General features: G+C 37.7%; 1 protein-coding gene across 1 annotated transcript in view; it reads left to right on the top strand.

Annotated features, from left to right (window-relative positions):
- The window catches only part of ROBO1 (roundabout guidance receptor 1), a 534,041-nt gene that overhangs the window by 151,204 nt on the left and 361,685 nt on the right, over positions 1 to 21,152 (top strand). The gene's annotated exons all lie outside the window — the stretch shown is intronic.

Here is a 21,152-nt window from a genome sequence, read left to right as displayed (position 1 = left end):
ATTTTTCCAGACTAAAGGCAGGGATTTTTCCATATGTTTATTTTTGGGTTGGGTTATGGGTTTGTTGTTTTTTTTTTTTTTTTTTTTTTTTTTGCTTTGTTTCTATTATAAACAAAAGTAAAATATATTGCAGCAGCAAAAACAACAACAACAAAAAAAAAACCAAACAAGTGAAACTAAAATGTGATTGGAGAAGAATCTGTTTCGTTGACTTCTGCTTTGCATAAACTAGAGAAACATGTCTCTAGGCCAAACAAGAAAAGCCACAGATAAGCAGCACCATACGGCGTGTTGCAGCAGTGATCTCTGAGGGACCCAGTTCTGTAACTCCTCTGCACACTGAAATGATATCCAGCTCCAGGAGTCATGCTACTGACCACAGCCCGGGCTCAGCTACAGAGTCCCTGCATTTAAGGTTTTGATGAACTAATGGTGGTCCAGTGCAGTGCCAGACTAGATCTAAATAACTTTTAGGTTGTGAAGGTAAGAATTAATTCTTCTGGTGGTAGCAACTTTTGCAACGGAAGGATGGAGAATGAATTGGACTGCAAGATGTTCTTTAAACACTTTACTGGTGAGTTACTGGTGCTACTGTGTAAAATTGCATAGAGTCAAGTTACTAACAAAGTGTGTGAATCAGATATTCATAACTAAGACAGTCTTACAGGATACAAGAAGAGGATAGGCAGGGATAAGGGAAAGGGAGTAATTCTTTGTCCATTCATACACCTTGAAGGTCTGTTATACACCACTTACAATGATTACAGCTCTTATTGCTCACCCCTAGCAATCATCCCTGCATGTGGTTTAAAATCTTGACACGTAATTTTATTCCAGTTTAATTTTTTTTTTTTTCTAAAAAGGTAAAAAAGCAAAGCAATACAAATTTTCCCTCAGTCAAGAAGACAAGATGCTTTCTTAGAAAAGCATAGCATGAACCCTGCTACATGTGGATTTTTTAGACTTTTCCACCTTCTGAACATTCCTATTATTTTTTTCCTAAGTTCCGCCCCCCCTTCTCAGAGTTTGGCACGTCTGCATTCCCTGGTGCATATGGAATCATCATATTGACAAAATGAAAACTAAAGTAGCTTAAAGAATGCTTTTTTAAACTTACTGTAAGTTAGGTTTTTGCTTTTGGAAAACAGGGCTGGGAATGGTGATCCCTGGGTTTTCTGTTTAAACAGCCTCTAATTTACTTGGGACCACGAGTCAGACTCTATTGTTAATAAAGTTGCTTAGTTTTACCTAGAGAGGAGCAATTGGTTCCCCTCCAGCCCCCTTGCCCCTCCCTGGCCTGGGGCTGGTGCCCAACAGCCCAGGCAGATTCACACTCCCAACAGCCTCACATCTACCCACTGAAGTGGGACAGGGGACCCTACATGTGCCCTCAACAAGCCCCCTTAGCCACAAGAGTAGCGAAGGTAAGAATTCAGGGGGAGACACTATCACCTTTTTCCACTGTCATGTTTTGGAGAGGGGCTGGAGGCTTGGCACAGGACCCCACATGGCAAATGTGCCCAGTGGGTGATGGCAGGCAGAGGGTGAAAGGGCTGCAGGCAGTGCTGCTCTGCAGTGGAGACTTTGTTCCACCCTTGCAGTGCAGTATTTAAGGCATATAAGGCAGCGTTTAAGACAGAGGCTCTACTCTCAGCGTGGGGACGTGGGACAACTTCCTGAGCAGAGCACAGACCCTTTTGCATCTGTCAACTCATGAGGATCCTTCACCCATATCAAGGTGCACACATTCATCTGGGTGCCAGTCTGAGGACAGGCCTGTGCGGGGTGTGGCAGCTGTTTAACCTACCTCCCGGAGACTAACAGGGTCATTTGGGAGGGCTGACAAAATCAAACTCTGGTCTAGTAGTTCCCCAGAGGCTCCGGATCTTAACTCTGGGCCATATTTTAATAGGCATTTTTCAAGCAAGCACGAAAGTCAGGATCAAGTTAGAAGCAGACACAAGCTGAACAAAAATGAAAACCAAGAGGATGGCTGGTTTTGTTTAACTGGAGCTTTTGTGCCTGTAGTTCAATGAGCACTGAATGAAGGAAAGAGCAAGATTTTTTTATTTAAAGATTTAATGATCCACTATATTTTCTCCACTATGTAATAGTAATCAGTAGCACTATGTGTGTACATCTTGGTTTATATGGCAAAGCCCTGTGGTATTTATTAAAATTAGTCCAACAGGTTTCTATAGTAATCAGTAAGGATTTTGAAAAATAACATTAACTGTAATACAATCTTATAGATAAAGTTACATTTTTTTCTGATTTATGGGCCCATTTATGTGGACCTAATATGGAGTTCCTGGATTTTACACACGTATTCTTAGATAATTTTTTGTTCTTTTACCTGTAGAATTCAAACCCCAAAAATAAAACCACTCCAGGTGCTTGTTTATACTGAAAATTCTCTGGCTCATTCATAAAATCACTCAGATAAAGTCCAGGATGTCTGGACCCGTGGGCAAAACAAGCATCAGGGTTTTTTTAATCCTGCATATATCTTCAGGGATGTCTGAATGGACAGAACCCAAACAAGCTAATAACTGATGTCATACAGTAGGATCATAAATTTTTACTCATACGAGGACAGTGATACATCTGTAGGGCACGTCTTCCTTCTGGTTCCATATAAGTTTAGCTGCAAGGTAAACAAGCAAAGCACTCGCTAGTATAGGAAGTTTCAGGGTTAAACATAGTATTTTTTTCCTCTGTATTTTTCTTTCTGTGTATGTTTTTTGGGATGAATATATGCAGCTGTTTCATACTGTTCTTAAGTGGAGGCACATGACTCCTAGAAAGTGTTCCAGTGTGTTCTCCTAAAGTCTGCTTTAAATCAAGAGATTTTTAGCTATCCCATTGGGTTCTATTGTCTCCATTGTGGATGTGAGCACTAGCCTTAATAAGTAACCTCGTACCAAACAGGAAACATACCGGTTTAAGAGGGGGAGAGGAGTTGCTAATCCAAGATATTTCAGATAAAGTTTGAAGATGTTGATAAGTTTCAGGACCATTATTATCGGAAAATGATGAACTTGTATTTGACTTTTCATGATTCTTAATACATTACAGGACCAAACTCTAGATTTTTTATTTTATTTTTTTTTATCTCACTACTCAATATAGTAATACGGTATCCAAAAGGCTGTGGCACTTTTGATAGATAATCAGGTTTTTATTGTCAAGATAATAGTAATTATTACTATTATTAGTTATTAACTGTAATCCCTAAATTGAGAGGCTGTATACACATCTATATTAAAGACAATCACTTTTAGAAAGTATATGTAATGTAAATAAATAGGGGATGAATAAATAACAAATCAAGAAAGGAAGTTCAGACACCAAGAATTGTTCCACATGCATGACACTGATGTTATACTGAAGGAGCTTGTAGGAAGGTTTTCTCTTGCATATTTGATATGAGAGAAATGCTAAGAATTAAAAAACATCTGAAAGCTGATGTGACCACATAGGTAGCAAATTAAAGATGTTGGACATATCTGGATTGATTCAGCAAAGGATTTCGGGTTAAAAAAAAAACCAACCACACAAAACCAACAAAAAACCAACAAAACCTTTTAACCGTAACTGTCAGTTTGAAGAAATGAGCCAGGAAGATTGCCTTGTCTGCATCTTCACGAAAGTCCGAGTGTACTTGGTCAAGGCCAGATTGGAAAATAATTGCATAGTTAAGACGTGTAATAGTAAAAATCTAAATTACTGTTTTAATGTGCGTAAAGAACAGGCCAGATCACAGTGACATTCAATAGGATAAAAGCATATGATTTGGATACTTTATGTTGTATTTAACTTGCCCTACAGAAGACATTCAAAGTAGTTTTCTGAAAAGCTCTATAACTATGCCTGTTTCTCTTTCTATAGACTTTAAGGGAACTTTAGGTGACTAGCAGTGATGTAGATACCTAAAAACAATTGCAAGTAATCCTACCTCTCCATCAGTTTGGACAGAGGTTCTGAAAGGAGAACCAGGTGATTGCAGTGTGCACCAGAGAATATAATGAAATCCTTTCTGATCACCAAAGGAAGGCAGGGGAATGGAAGATGCAAGTAGAAATTCAGTTCATTGTCAAGTTTAGGCTGTGGAGATGTCAGACAAAGACTATTGTTTGGACAGTTATTTCAGAGTGGAAAGAAACCTTTAAGTCATCCATGGTTATTTTTCTCATTGAAGTCTTGGAGATAAGTACAAGGACAAAGAGAAAAGGAAGAGAAGCAAGGAAGAAGATTTAGGAGAGTTCCCACTGTGTATCAGACAAGAAATATGGAAAATCATCCAAATAAGATACTGGAGGAACTCGGGAGATGGAAAATAGCTCATAGAAGGAAGGGTCTTAAATAACATCAGGATTTCCAGGAGAATAGCTTGTGGTTAGTGGTCAAATGGAACAGATGATGTGCTGAATGATGTCGCCTAGTGCCTGAGGAGCTTTGAGAGCCACAGCCTTGAAGCAGGGAGCAGGGAGTCAGGAAACTCAAAGAAAATCATAGGATCAAACTGTCTTGACTAAAACTACTAAACATAGTTTCTGTTTAATATTTACTTGTAGATTATCAAGAGTAAAGTAATTAATATTTCCACATCAGAATTCACATGTGGTTTGCCAGCCTGATTAGTAAAGTTAACCATTCACTCCTAGCTCACAGGCCTCAGTTATTTTCCAGATAATCAATGGCTGCAGAGTAATCTCTAAGATTGCATTGTCCTGTCCTATTGAAGTGTGTGCGTGCATTATATTCCAGGAAGTAGCACATTTCCTGTTAAATCAGCTGTGACATAAATATCAGGGATCGTTTAACAGATCACAGAGTATCGCTTGTGTTGCAGAGACCAGAATGATGGCTTGTTAAATTAACACTATATAGTCAAACATTTGCGGACGAGGATCACCACTCCACATTAAGTACACTCAAGGCTTTTTAAATGAATCTTTCCAAATAAGCTTTTTTATTCATAGTTTTCTCAAAAGACTTCTAGTATGCAATGAAATCCTGTGGTTGTCACTTTTGACACAAAGCTAGCCTTTGATTTTTTTCCCCTGATTTTAATCATAAAATATAATTGTGGTGGTATTTTTTGTATGACAAGGGCTCCCATCCCTTTTTCTCACATCAGCTTTCTTTTTTACTACTATGTTGTTATGTGATCAAGAGAATTGTTCATAGTGGATAACTGCTTGTCCTGTGTCAAATAAGACAGATTGCCCTTCATAAACATTTCAGGAAATAAAGGGGAAATCTCTCTTCATTTCACGGCCATTTTGGAGACAATTCTTTTTTTATTCCAGTAATTTTACATAAATAATTATATAATACACGTATTATAAATATAAATACATATCCTATGTATTATACATAAATAAAATCTATATTATCCTATGTATGATATATAAATAAAAATTACGTATTACCAGTTTTCAAAACATCCTGTATGTTTTGAAAACTGGTAATTCTAAGAACACATTCAAGAAAACACTTCTAAGTTGTCTTTGACATCAAAGGTGGAAATCTACAGTAATACTTACCCTGTGAGAAATGGAGTATTTTTCAGCCATTTCTTTTCTAACAGATTAGCAGAGGTGGTAAAAGCACATATGGATTTTGTGTCTGAGAGGAAGAGATGAGAGGAGAAAAAGGTATGATACGCAACAGGATGACAAATAAGAATGTTGTAATGAAATAGTTGCTATTTGATTTGACATTCCTTCTAAATTATCATCTTTAATTTAAGGATTAGTTGGAAAGAATGAGCGATATTGGGAAAAAACACCTGAAACAAAAGCAGAGTTTACCTAATGGGATACAAAAAGTGGTGAATGAAGATGCAGGTCATGGAGTCTGGATATTTTGTGTTGGGAGGAGGCTGTAATTTCAGATGTGAAGCATGTAGGTGGCAATGTCTGAACAAAACAAAGATCTTGTTTCTGTACAACTATTCCAAGTAAGCTATCGGCATGTCTCATATTGCACTGAGTTCATCACATTCAACAATCTGAAGAGAAAAACAAACGTTTGTTCACACTGCAGAACCAATAGACATCTGACAGCTGAATGAATCACTAGATTGGATAGCAGCAACATTAATTTAATTGCAGTTACAGAATCCTTATTACTAGCAGTAATACACAGTAGTCTTCTGCTTGACTTCTGCATCTCAGGATACATGCAAAGCCAGCAGTTAAGACCTTTTTTGTAGTCTTTCTCTTTTTTAAAACTTGCCAACTGAGCAAATGTGCTCTTGAGTCACTGGGAGAATGAACACAGAGCCCCATGATACCAATTTTACAAAGTTACTTCTTAGAGTACATCTGCACTCTAAATCCAGGAACAGATGGATACTGTTATGCTTATTTAAAAAAAAAAAAAAAAAAAAAAAAAAAAAAAGAAAATCCCCTGTTCTTGTCTATCAGCAATCTCTCTGTTCCCCAAATCAATCTAAACTGCTAGAAAGGACTTTTCAGTTTTGTTTCAGTTTGCAAAGCTTCTCTTTGCAAGCATTCTTTTGACATAGATACTGAGGATTTTTTAAAAATACGTGTTAAAATATAGATGTAAATATAACACCAGTGGATAGAATTGCCTGTCAACGATAATGACGTTCAGGCAATAATAATTTAATTAAAACATATAGTAGCAATATTGGAGCACAGATATTCCCACTCACATAAATCTTGCACTGCTAGTTTTTATGAAAATGTTTATAGAACATCTCCTCCTCCAGTTACTGTGTTATACTTCAAGGCAGAACTTTGTTTAAAACAGGAAGCAATGGCAATGTGCCATGTTTCTCAATCAGTCGGTGAGTTTTCTGGTAGCCATCAGACCAATTTAAAATTACACCCTATCCCACCACACTGCCTATCCGCCCTCCTCTGCCCCCCCCCCCCCCCCCCCAATGACAGCAGAACATTGAGTTTGTCTAATAATGACATTAGTAGCAGTACATGCTACTAATATAGCTGAGATACTAGGAATTGTTCTAAACAACCATATCTCAGGAAGATGAATTTGAGGTAGAGATGGGGGAGGAAAGGGCTATTAAAATAATCAGGGAATAGAAAGCTTATTTTGACAGAAGCCTTAATGAAAGGGAGATGTGATTGGCATTTGTTGCCAGCCTTACGTTCTTGAAGAACACATAGGGAAAAAAAAGTAGCTATAGAGCATGTTGACTCTACAACTTGAAGAAATACAGTTATTGGTAAATAGCTTACCTTCAAACAGTGCTCAGAATGTCTGCTCTTATAATGGGCGATTCTAAGCTTTTACTCATACATTACCACTTGACAAAAGAATAAGCAGACATAAAATGGGCCCTGGTTAATTTAGGATAGAAATTCAGGATGTTTTACAGCAGCAGATTCTAGAGCAGTTGTCAGACAGGAGTTTGAAATCTGCTTTCCAAAGTTTTAAATTAGTGATAGGCTATGATAGGCTATGCATGCTAGATTTGATTCCCCAGGATGAACATTTTAATCTTCAGTTCTTGTGTTCCTAATTAATCATGAGACAAGTAAAATCAAAACGAAAGGCAAACGCAGCATATTATACTTTCTTTTTTCCATTTGGACTGTCACAGACAGGAACCCCTGGAGTTGTTGAGAGGCTTTCTGCTGAGGGCCTCCTAGCAAGAGTAAAGACAGAGCAAATTACCCTCAGACGCTGCTGTCAGTTCAGTGAATTAAGTATGCAAAGCAATTTGTGAAGATGTTCAGAAGTGCAAATTTCTGACAGTAGGTCTCTTTTGCATGAATTAGCACAGGATGAGAAAGGTAAGAGGACATCACTCCCCATCCTCATCAGGATGTGTTATACAAGTTAGTCTTTTGTTTTAGCCGTGCAATTCGTTTTATTTAAAGAAGCAGGAATTCAGTAACGCACATGATCTCATCAAATGCATAGCAATGAAATGCACTGTATAGATGACAACATTTCTTTATTGTGTCTAAAATAATGCACTTTCTTGAGTGCTATAGGAAAAGAAAATGTTGGAAGGTAATTTCTTATAGTACAGATATTAGCATTGTTGGTAATTTTTCGTAATAATTACTGCATAGGATCGTGGATTTACAGGATGATTCAGGTTGGAAGCAACCGTTGGAGGTCTCTAGTCCAACCTCCTGTGCAAGCAGGGTCAGCTATGAGGTCAGACTAGGCTGCTCAGGGCTTGATCCAGTCAGGTCTTGAAAACTTCCAAGGATGGAGCTGGCACAGCCTCTCTGGCAACCCAGTCCACTGCCTGCTTGTCATAGGGAAGAAATTTAACCCCATATTCAGTCTGAACTTCTTTTGTTTTGACTTGTGCCTGTCATCTCTCACCCTGCCATGGACCACTGTGAAGAGCATGTCTCCATCTCCTCCCTGTCAGCATGGGCAGGTGGCTGTTCAGTCCTCCTATAACTGCCTCTCAATCAAGCTGAACAGGCCCCTGTCCCTTAGCCTCCCAGGCAAGTGCTCCAGCTCTAACCATCCTGGTACCCTCTGTTGAACTCGACCCAGTTTATCAATGTCTTTCTTGTACTGGAAGACCCAAAACCGGATGCAGTGCTCCAGATGAGTGCTCAGTAGAGGGGGATAATCCCTTTCCTTGATCTACCTACCACCTATGTACTCACACAGCCCTGCATGCTGCTGGCCATCTCTGCTGGCAGGGCAGGCTGCTGGCTCATGCTCAGCTTGCTGCTGGCCCAGAGCCCCAGGGCCTTCCCAGCAGAGCTAGTCCCCAGCCTGGATGGACGTAGGGGGTTCTTCCTTCCTTCCCACAGCAGGACTTTGCTTTTGTCCTTGTTAAATTTAATCAAGTTCATTCCTCTAGCCAATCTGGCTCCCTCCAGGTGGCAGCTCTACTGTTGCCTGTGTAGACTGGTTCCCCCTGTTTGGTTTTGCCTGCAAAAGTGAGGAGTGTGCCCTCCCTCACCTCCTCTGGGTCACTGATAAAGATCTTAAGAAGGCTAGGTCCCAGGACAGACCTGGCCATCCCTCTTCTTGTTACTGTCCTCCAGGTGGGCTGCAGCCCATTAAGCATTACCTTCTGAGATGATGAATCATCAAGTTTTTACTTATCTGGTGGTTCACCCGTCCAGACCGTAATGACGCTGCTTGGACACATGAATATTGTGGGAGACAGTATTGACCCCAATACATGGACGTTTAAAAAAATGAAAGAATTTATCAAATTAGGATTTCCCATCAAAACCAATCTCTCCTTTTAGCACTGTTTATAATTATAACTCTTTTCCCAGCATCACAGCTTCATACATCAACACTGAATAAGAAAATAAAAGTCACCATTTGTCAGAAGATCTAGAGTTATTTTTATCAGATCCTTCTGAAAGTACTATCAGACATTTATTTCAGTGCTTTGCGTGCGTAAGCGTGTGATTCTTGTATGTTACTTATCCATAAACCATAACAAGTTGAACCATCACCTACAAGCGTTAAAACATTGCAGAGAGCTTTTCAGAAGGAATTGTATTGATTTTCAGTGGCCCTAGTATAAGAAAGGAGACATTTTTCTGTGGTATAATTTACAATTTACCGGACAATACATTATTCATAGGGTTTCTGTCTGATCTTCCTTAAAAGCAGTGAAAAATTACTACTAAAACTCACTGCTGCTGTCTATTGCAGAAAATCCTAAATATAGGTAGAACCCTAATTTTATTTTTTCAAACTATGAATATTATGAAATAATCTCTTCCAAATCTGCACAGGCTTTTTGACTAGATTCTCTGCCTCTTCATAGTCTCTTCCTTTTATTCCCATCAGATGGTTCTTGTGAAGTAATAAACTCCAGTTGCTTCATTCTCCCATTTTCTTTTTACTTTTTTTTCTTCCTAAGTCTATGGTTAATTTCTGAATATCTGACAGGAAAAGAAGAGTTGTAGTTTGGCTAAACTTGGTAACCAGCCCACTCACTCATAACTTACCCACTCAAAAAACCACTTAAAAACTAATTTCTGTATTTATTTCTGCATAATCTTTAGCACGATAAATTTCTGTCTTGTTTCTGGAGTAATGCAAAGCCAAGTACAGGTTTTTGCTCCTTCTATTAGGAGGAAGTATTGTCCAAGTGAAACCAGATTGCTTTTCAGTAGATTTCAACTTTCAGAATGCAAAGTATAATTTCCTTCATTTGAGTAAAAGTTTACTTGTACTCTGATGTGTAACGAGGCTTTTCATCATTTCATATGTAGATTATTTTTCTTTAATTTTCTGCTTAAAAAAAATGGATAATATTGCAGTCTTATTGCAGTCTCCACATCTGTTAAACTTTGACAGGAAGCACAAGAGAAAGGAAAAGGAAGCTGAAAGGATGATGAACTTACTGATTAAGTGATTACAAAATTAGTGTTCTGGTTTTCTTACAAAACCTCAACCTTTTAGCATTAAAAGCCTGGTGGTGGAGGAAGATGCCTGTTTTTCTGGAAAAAAACTACTGTGTAATGTTTAGGTATTATATAGAGTTTAGAGACCATTTTTAATGAACAGTAAGTACATCACAGGAGCCTGAAAATGACTTGGGGGTTATTTTTTCCTCCAAAATTGTAGCTGTTTAATTGTACCTTCCAGACCACTATCAAATGTATAATATAGGAAAAAAAAAAGCTTATTTGGAAAAGACTCTGTAGGATTGTGTGGGAATAGTGTGAATATTGTTGCACAACGTGCACAAAAACTGTTGTCAATATGATTTTCAGTCCTTGAGCATACAATGTCACTCATGGGATAACTGGATTTTTATGCAACATTTATATTTATGAATATAAATGCTTCTACTTCTGAGTTTATTAAGAATTACTTAATAAAATTATATTCATAACATAATCAAAACCATCAGACAGTATGTGATGAGAAATGAAATAAACTCTCTCAAAAAAAATAGAGCTGATATAGATATCACACAAACACTTTTGATTTTTTTTTTCACCTTTTGGGGCTTTGCAAGAATGTATTTAAGATTTAGAGGAAAAAAATTACTTCTCCCTAACCCCAATGTTTTTTTTCTAGACAGCCCCTGATGGAAATTCTTCAAAATTCAAGATTTTGTAAGGGTATACAAGCCAGGTAAACAGCATAATCCTCCCAAAGGGAAGTTTTTATAAGGAAGTGAAGAACATTCAGAGGAAATGTTTGTTTAGGCAAAGGAGGTGTGCATTGTTCTTAACAGGCCTGATTACTTGTAATACATTGGTAACAGCAGTCATAATCTAGGCTTAACTTCAGCACATCAGCATAGTGAGCCATTTTTTAACTTATTAAGAACAGACAATATTGAGCTAAAAGTTCACTAAAGTTTGCATAACACATGATGATCTCATCAATGTATATAAGCAGCTAAACAGAGGGTGCAAAGAGGGCAGAGTCAGTCTCTTTTCAGTGATGCCCAGTGACAGGGTAAGAGGCAATGGGCACAAACTGAAACAGCAGAGGTTCCCTCTGAGCATTAGGAAACACTTTTTCACTGTGAGGGTGACATAGCACTGGCACAGACTGCCCACAGAGGTTGTGGAGTCTCCATCCTTGGAGATATTCAAAAGCCACCTGGACACGGTCCTGGGCAACCAGCTATAGATGGCCCTGGTTGAGCAGGCGGCTTGGACAAGATGACCTTCAGAGGTGCCTACCAACCTCAACAAAACTGTGATTCTGTAATGTAAGAACTTGAACAGAAAAACAAGCTTTGCTGATCTTAACTTATCTGAAGCTAACTATTTTCTTGGCCAAAAAGTTCCTTGAAAAACTATCACGTATGTGAGGAACAGCAAGATTATTTAGCTGCCCTTAAACTCCAGAATGTAGAGGCTTTATTTTTCCAGAATAAGACAAAAAACACCACTGAGATTAGGAGCTATTTGCTCTTTCTTCCAGGAGCATAACCTAGAGTTGTAGAACCCTATTGTTATTGACAATAATGTGCTTTTGCCAAACATATGTTAGAGTATACTTTTGTTTTAAGTGCTTTATAAACTAGTTCATTTATATATAAATTCAATATAAGTCAATTATAAGCTTATTCACATGTATACAGATAAGTGTGTCAGGCCAGCTTGTCTCTATGCTTGCCAACATGCTGAATATCGATCCAAACCAAGACAGCTACAAATATTATCAAGAGCGTAGAGACTCGGAGGAGAACAGAATAGAGAGGATAAGTGATTTTATTTTTTTAAACACACGTGAGTGTAAATATAATACCTTGAAAGAATATACTTACTGAGATCTCCTTCTTAATAGGTCTATAAAAGTTCTCTGAAGAGTGGATGCAGCTAGTTTTAAAATCCGAATAATTAATTCTTTTGTAATACCCAGATGGCATCTTTATGAGTTTTCTACTTATTTGGTTGGAAAATGTCCTTGTATTAAGGTTAAGGTCTTTTTGTAGCTGCAGTTGCTCTTAAAATCTGCTGTCCAGAAGCTGAACTGACATAAAGAAAAAGCATCATGACACATTTATTTTGGCAGCTTGATCAAAGCGGGATGGTTGTATTTAGGCAGACAAGTGTATCAAAGTGATGCAGTTTGAAATGGCTGAGTTAGCATTCCTAAAACTGTGTCCCCGTGATAGGCTCTGCAGTGGTGCTGGCAAAGTAGCGAAGTGTTAGAAAGTGTTGTACATCTGTCAGGTCACAGCTTGAACGGAATATAGTGAGAAATCATGTTTCACTACAATCTTTTGCTGCCTATACTAATTTCCCTCTAGCCATAACGCATCTGTTCATGGTAAGACTGATCCAATGCCCATCCAACAACAGTCCATTTACTTCAGCAAGCAATGGATCCAATAAATTCTATTCACAGGAATATATTAAAAAAAGTACAAAAAACAGTGTTAAGGGCATGAGTCCAACTAGAACAACATAGGATCCTAAGTCCTCTAGCCACTTTTGAAATGTAGTTTCCCCTTTTTTTTTTTTTTTCTACCGAGTTAGTGGAGAGTCCAGTCCTGCAAGGTATGGAGCATTTCTTAATTACATTTTTTTTTTCTCACTTATTTGTTTGTCTTTTCCAGTATGGGTAAAGAACATACTTTCAGGGCTACGTTAGAGTACTCAAATAATGGAAAAAGGATTTTAAATCTGTCATTTATCAGTATGGTTAAAGTTAAATTTGAAGTCTTTCTCTTGCAAGAAGTTTTTTAGATAAAAGCCTCTTCTGACTTTACTTTTCAATGTCTCAGAATCAGTCGGTTTTGTTTACCCTTTTACTAGATGAGATCACAGGAACAAAAATTTATTCTGGATTCTTCTGAAAACACCTGGTTCCAACATGTACACGCAGAGCACGTAGGTCTGGGGCTTGGATTATAATGACCCTCTCTTGTGAAATAACATGTAGTTTGGAATAAAGTGGAATATTCTATAAGTGGAATATTTTTAGATAAGTGTTACATACAAGTCAGGGGGTGAAGCACTGCACATACCCACTGGCCACTTGTCTCTTCTACTGTAATGAAGCAACAGTAGAGAGTTATGAGAGCCTAAGTGATTAGACTCTTTTCCCTGAAAAAGGGCTCCTTATAAACGATTTAGTCAGTATTTCTTGCTGAGTCAATGACCTTGGCTTCTTAGTGCCATTACAAGCAGGCAGGGAAGAAAATAGTATGGATAGAAGGAAAATGAGAGTCTGGGGATGAAAATGAGAACTGGAACGGTTTGAATGTTTCCTGTACTTTTCTGTATTGAAGTAGAAGTCCAATTAGAGAGTTGGTTATAATCTACTGCAAGTCATGACATGACATATACTGTATGCGGTCTTCTGATTTACCAGGTATAGATATGTGGTTTTTTAAAACTAGCACTGCAGATTTCTTGGTTAAAGAATTTCTTAACCAATAGGCTAGATTACTGCCTATCCTCAACTTTTTATCCTGAGGCATAAAGGCACATAATCAGTTTTCATATTCTCCTGTGTCTCCTTACCATGTGTACTACTGTGGTCATAGAAAAGGCCTTCTCTACATGTCCCCATATACATAGAGCAGAAAAGGTGGGAAGGAGTGATCAGCTGATATAGCAGTGGTGGTGTTTCCTTCTCCTCCTCAAGCACCCGCTTACACACATGCATCACCACAGCAGAGACTCTAAACTGAAAGATTCTGTATTTTGGGTTAGAGCCCCAGAAATGCTGCAGAGAAGTGCATAAGTCCTGGGCCTGTACTCTTGCTCTCAATCAAGGGTCTTTGTCCAATGTAAGGTAGTGGGGGAGGTCTGGCATGCCACAGTTACCCTCTTGCCTTTCCTGCTGTTGGGTTGTAAGTCACCTACTTCTTCTGGCCTTCTCCCAAGGTTCCCGCCAGCCCTCATCCCTCATTCGTCTCTTTTTCATTCTGCACTTTTCACGGCTTTACTCATCAAACCCAGGTTCAGAAGCAGCTCTGCTGGTAGCAGATACAACAGAGAGAAGAGGACATGCAGAAAATATGCTGCAGCAGATAAAGGGGGTAGCTGGTCTCAGCTGAAGTGACTGCTCACAGACACTAGCTGCCACTGAGTCACTATGTTTTTCCTGGGCCCTCAGGTCAGTATTAAGAACACTCCCCTGTAACAAACAGGTTGCCCAGAGAAGCTGTGGCTGCCCCCTGCTTGGAAGTGTTCAAAGCCAGGTTGGATGGAGCTTTGAGCAGCCTGGTCTAGTGGAAGGTGTCCCTGCCCATGGCAGGGGGGTTGGAACTAGGTGAGCTTTAAGGTGCCTTCCAACCCAAACCACTCTGTGATTCTGTAAATCAGACTGATGGACAAGGCACAGCTTGGCCTGCATGATTGTAGGGTTCAGTGCACACTGCTCAAAACAAAGCCCAGAGGAACTTTCTTTTTATTTAGTCAAAGGTGAAAACTTCTTTACAGTATATGGAAAACCTACCAAAACTCAAATATTTTAATAGTATGGGAGTATCTTTCTATCTCGACAGAGTTAAGTAACTACCTTTGTAAAAGTACTGACAATTACAGCTTCTCATGTCATTCCTTTGCACCATTATTAATAACATCCAACTCTGCTCTGATTCTTGTCTTCACAATTTCTTTTATTGATAAGTTTCAAAAATTTTTAAGCAATCCTGCAAGAGAGTTAAATAGGAAAGTTGTCTTATAAGATATATTAAAGGCTCCCAGGGTTGCACTGATGATTATTGATTCCATCTGAAGAGACACCAATTGTGTGAGTTTCCCTATGAATGGTTTCTTGCCTTTTCAAGCTCTAAATAGCTTCAGGCTCACTAATTATACTGGATCTAGGACTACATTAACAACAATATGCATCAGAATATATTTTAGATGGTCAGCACAGAAGAACTAGGTCAGAGACCTCTGGGGATTTAATCAAAAGGTTAGCAAACCTAGCAGCACACCTTGAGCACCAACCACTGAGGCTAATGAGACTTCATTTACATAGTTTTTCAGAGAAAGAGAAAAGATTACCTTCTTTGGGGAAATTAAATCTGACTCTGATGTTTTTATCATACATCTAGTAGTAGACCCTTTTTTCTATTTTATTTTCTTTACAAATTTTCGTCTTTATTCTGGCAAGGATATTAGACTAATAGACTTACCTAAAATATGCTGCTATTAGCACAGCAAACACTACTTTCCTGGGACATTAATGAAAAAATCCACAGCTGATACTTTTTCTTTAAAATGGATTTTATTATAGCTCATTAATATTAGCTACTAAATGAAAACAATAACATACCTTGTTTTCTTTTCCAACACAATTAATTCCTTGATTAAAAGCATTCAGAGAATAATCTGAGTAAAGATGAAGTATATAATCTATGGTATTAAGATGATACATTTCATTATCAGGGCTGTTATGTGAAAGGACTAAATACTATTTATCAAAATATAAAAATGTACATGGAACAGCATTAGATGGCTTAAATTAATATCATTTAGTAAATAAAATATTAACATAGTATTTACTGGTCTTCATTTTAAATACTATAAATGGACCTACCACATAAATGTTCTTTAAAATAGTCCAATTGAAGTCGATCCTTCAGTGCTTTAGCACTGAAAGTCTTTCTGCAAAACCTAAGGATGCAGAAAAATTAGGCCAGCTTTCCTTCAATACTTATATAATCTGAGAATAATTTCCTGTATGTGTTCTTTCTAATTTAAAGTACCTATTTCCAATACAAGTATCAATATTAAACGTACTTTGATTCAGCCTCCTCTGGCATAAGAAAGAAAAGGCAGAGAAACTAAACATTTAAATGCACAATATTCAAATGAGAAGCCAAGATAATGCCACAGAATAAAAACAGTAAGCAGAATCTTCCTGCACAGACTTTGTGTCATTCTGAAACTGTTTTTACTTGCAATGTGTCCTGTCACGTACAGGCAAGAATCAGAAACAATTAAATTTCCTTTAAAGAATGATCATCTAATGAAATCCTGGTAATATAATACTAAAATAGTAGAAATGAACTGTACCACTACACTCTAACTACATTTCACAGCATTATGTTCCCCAAAGGTACCTAGTACACGTGTTGTATTCAGTCAATTTCTGATTTATAGGTAGAAATTCCTCTTGACTACCAAAGCAAGCATAATACTTTTTTGTTCCACATTGTATGGCTCTCAGTGTGATATGATGGAAAATTCTAATTCACTAAAGAGATTTTACTGTAACACCTGATATATATATCAAAAAGCTCTTTCGAAAAACCCGTTCAGGATATTCTCAATTTTATGTGGTAGCTCTATCTCATTCATTTTCTTAAATGATCTCCCTAGAGATTTTATTTGTATTCAAGTGAGTGGAGTATTGAAGCGATTGTATTATTAACTACCACTTAAAAATAAGTATACAAGATTTGTCAAGAAAATTCTTGGGGCTTTTTTTTTCTTTTTCAAGCAATTGAAAAACTAGAATGCTGACTATGGGGATATGATTTTTTACATCTTTGGGAAGTCATTATGATTTATATGAAATACAAGTAGATGAAGCATTGTTTTGGCAAAAGTTAATTACATAGGATTCAAATCTCATTAAAGACCCCCTTTGGCATGGGTAAATTTAGTTAGATCGGGCCTGTTGATCTTTGCCAAGTGCCATCTTGAATTATTCTGCACTAAAATGTTGCATGCATATTACTAAATGCCGTGGTCCCATTTTATATTGATTATCCTAACCTGTAGAGTTACAAATGAATTCACAATTTTTTATGAAATTGTGGTTCAGTTCACAGTGGCCAGCAATTCAAGGGGGTTTCCTTTTAATCACCAGTCCTTTACGCAGTACTGCTCAAAGCAAGGATTAAGCCTTATAAGGATTTACATGGATTCATGCCTAGAATTCCACCTAGCTGTGGATCTGACTTCTGCTTAACTCCAGCCCTCTTCTTCAAATACATTCTATAGGGAAACCAGTGGAAATATGTATAGTTCAGTTTAAATCAGTAAGAATTCTACAGAGATAGATGTGCAAAAAGAAGACTAACTAGTTGTCCGATTCAAGCAGTGAACATCTCATTTACTCTGCAGCTACCAGTTCTCTACACTTCTAACAGCCTCTAAAAGGAGAGAGGAATGAACAGCAATCTGTTTAGCTGGTATAGTAAACTGTAACATTTTTGTCTGAGATTAAATCCCTCCTAAAATACAGTCTTTTGTTAGGAAAAAGAATAAATATATGGAAGGTACATTATAAATACCTAGATAAATAACCTCTGTGTGAGGTGAATAAGGTTTTAGACTAGTTAAGTTTTCACTCATCCTCTTTCTAACAAGACAAGTACACACATATTGGTCCAAAACACAAAACAAATGAAGCTGTAGAATAAAACATGTTGAATTTCACAGATGACTGCATTACAGAAAGACATTTCCATTGATGAACTGTAAACATAAACAGAAATCAATGATGAAACAAATATTGTTTCTTCATATGTCAAAATGATGTACATTTTGTTTCAGCATTGAAAATGTTACAGCAGATGGAGAATGCCTGGCTATTTATCTCAAAAATATGAGACATGCTTTTCAGAGATAATCACATAAAACGGTAAGACAAACATGATGTTTCCCAAATAACCTTTGTTTGGAACTCAGAGACTAGAACATTTCATGATATTGCTGCCATACATCAGAATGAATCAACACAAACCAAGAATAAGTTTCTCAAGTGAAACAAACATCAGAAGACGTCTTCTGTCCTTACTGACTTCAAGCTACCAGCAATCTAGTGATGTTGTAAGTTTTATACAATATCATGTTCCACAGCAAGATATACAGTAAGGAGCTTTTCATTCTGTTTCTAGAATACCGTCTTTTGGGTTGTAGTTAAATAAGATTGAGCTCCACAAGCAATGAACTACAAGGGTTCGTAAGAAGGTTGTGTTTCACAATTTAATTTGATCACAGTTGTTTCCATTTTTTCTTGACTTTTATGATCTATATAATTCCAACTGAATAGGAAAGAGTCTCTTGTATTCATACTCCTGAAGGAAAACCCTATTGTAAATGATGGTTGCAAATATTGTGTATTAGAGTAAAAATAATCAAAATGAAAGGATAGTATTTATTAAAGGTACATTACATTTTGATAAATGACAGACAGTTATTTTAGAAAGCACAGCGAAGTAATGAAAACAGAATAAATGCTCAGAAGCATGATATACTGGAAATCATGAGGGCTCCCTAACATTGTTATGCACTTCAGGCTTCACTAGTAAATCTCTGTTGAAAAGCAAAGGAAGAGGATCAGGGGGTGCTTCTGTACAGAACATAAACCATAATAATCAGACATTTTGGAGTCAATAAAATGTCAACATGATATGTTAAGTAGCAAAGAAAAAAGTGAACGTGGTACTTGTTTCAAAGGTAGGATAATACATAAAGTTAATACAAATATTTTAGATTCAAGGGCGAAAGCAGTCTTCATTTGTCTTCGCTTCTACATGAACAAAACACCTGTGATTCCAGCCCTGCGTTTACCATTTGAATGTCAACTAAATTTGACAGGGAGGAACATCCTACTTGTTCTCCAAAACACAGATCCCATTCTGTTTGGACTGCCTGACACACTAACAGATAAGTAGCTGTGGACTGCCTACAAGCATGGTCTGACTCCTGGCCAGCCAACATCTCCAAAATGGTAAACAAAAGACACAGGAGAGAGCTGAGATATAGTGTGCAAGGAAGACTGTGGGAGAACAGATGACAGTGCATTACACTGCGGACAATGTAGAGATCACGAGAACAGCGAGCACCAAATTGTGGCAACATGAATGCTGGGAGAGGAGGCAAGAAACAAATCCTTAGGAAATCAGGGTTCATTGATCTGGCTGTTGATAAAACCATTTGTTCTCATGGCATGTGCTGTACTAGTCATGTATTATTCATCACCAACAACACTGCAGAATTACTGTGTAATTTGAAAGAAACTGCCATTGTTCTAAGGAAAATAACTTTCACATTCTTAATTTTAGGGACTTTTTCTTTTTTTCCCAGAAGCATTATGGTACTCTCTGCTGTGATGCAGGTTAAGAGACAAAATGTCAGGAATTGACCTTATGATCAAACAGTTGGTTTGCTATCATTTGAGAAATGCTTTCAGTAAAGTACTGTTTCTTACTGAGAAGTAAGTACATCTAGCTTAAATACCTCCAGTATATAAAACGACTTTGCCACAGTACAGCAGCAGTTACACAGAAATCTCTCTCGCTTGAAAGTGCTAGTGATTCAATTGTCCACACATGTGCTTTTCATTCAAGCACGGGGACTATTCTTCCCTTGTTGACATATTTATAAACCTTGGCAGGCCTACCAAAAAATTTTTGGCTCGTACTGCTGGATTCTTCTAGCTGAAGGATGAAAGGTGGTGATGGGATTGTCATTATTGTTACCCTTCTTACCTCTCAAGCTCTCTGCAAAGTCCAGGAATACCAAAAATCTCTGTGTGAGCAGGTTTTTAAATTCATTGACTTCAAGACTGAGTTGGTAGTGGCAGTGTGGAAAACTAAGCTAAGGCAGACACTTCACTTGTCCTAAGTGGGTATCATTGCCCTAACATATTGCATACAACAGACATGCTCTACCTACAACAGAAGCCATCTGTCAGGATGGCTTAGTGCCTGCACACAGCCGATAAGATCTTTCTCCCTACAGCATGGCTGCCAACAACAATAGGTTTGCTTTGGGAACCAGTGCAACCCTGTGAATAACCTCTCACCACGTAGGAAACCCTTCTCTCTGTTGGCGATGAGGCATTGGTGCCACATGCATCTTTTCCGTTGTTAACAGCTGCTAATTAGCAGTAGTCATATTCGGAACCTCATTCGTCAGATTGCATCTTACCTAAATGCTCAGCACACTCAGAAATAGAACTATTAGAAATAATATAAACTTATTAGGTCTCTGGAGCAGAAATTGTCCTTTTAAGAGCATCATATTGCAGTTGGCTCAAAGTAAGCTTTTGGGTGTTACTGTAATATAAACTATACACATGATTTTCTCTTCCTGTGAGAAGAAACCTTTGAATATGAAGTTCAAAAAACATGAAAAATATCTTCATAAAGAAAAATTGTCAGTTTCAATTTTTATATTGCCTTAGTCTGAGAGGGAGCAAGAGCCAATAAAGGAAATAAGCCCTGACAGCAGGACCCTAGACTTCAAAGCTTCAGTTCCAGATAAAAGACTGATGCAAAAAAAAAAAAAAAAAAAAAAAAAAGTCAGTTGCACAGAGAAGAAGCTGCATCCCTTATAAGAAGACAGAAAATCCTATTATTGAGCATCCTTCCACAAATGGCTGTGGAAAATTGTCAATTATCTACCTCTGCTAAGCAACACACAACCTAGTTGATTGCTTTGAGTGCATGCCTGTCTGGATGAGTAGCAGTAACGTCAGATTTCTGTGGTAGGTTTGCTTTTAGAGCCTCTTTGAAGGTCCCAGCATCGCATACACGTACGTGGTCCTCATTGGTAGTTCTATTTGCATTTCAGCACCTCACTTCTCACTTCATACATCAGAGATGAGGACTAGATGAGCAAAGTCAACGAAGAGGTAGTCTGCAACATGAATTAAGTAAAAGGGCTGGTTTTACACAAAGTACATGAAGGAAATGTTCTGTCCTCTTTCAGTAAAAGTACACAGCTCAGTCATGTTCCCTGTTCTTCAGA

Source organism: Leptosomus discolor, chromosome 1 (assembly GCF_034619465.1).
Source record: "Leptosomus discolor isolate bLepDis1 chromosome 1, bLepDis1.hap2, whole genome shotgun sequence".
NCBI lineage: Eukaryota > Metazoa > Chordata > Aves > Leptosomiformes > Leptosomidae > Leptosomus > Leptosomus discolor.
The sequence above is the reverse complement of the archived record's forward strand: the minus strand, read 5'-3'. Positions and strand labels throughout refer to the sequence as shown.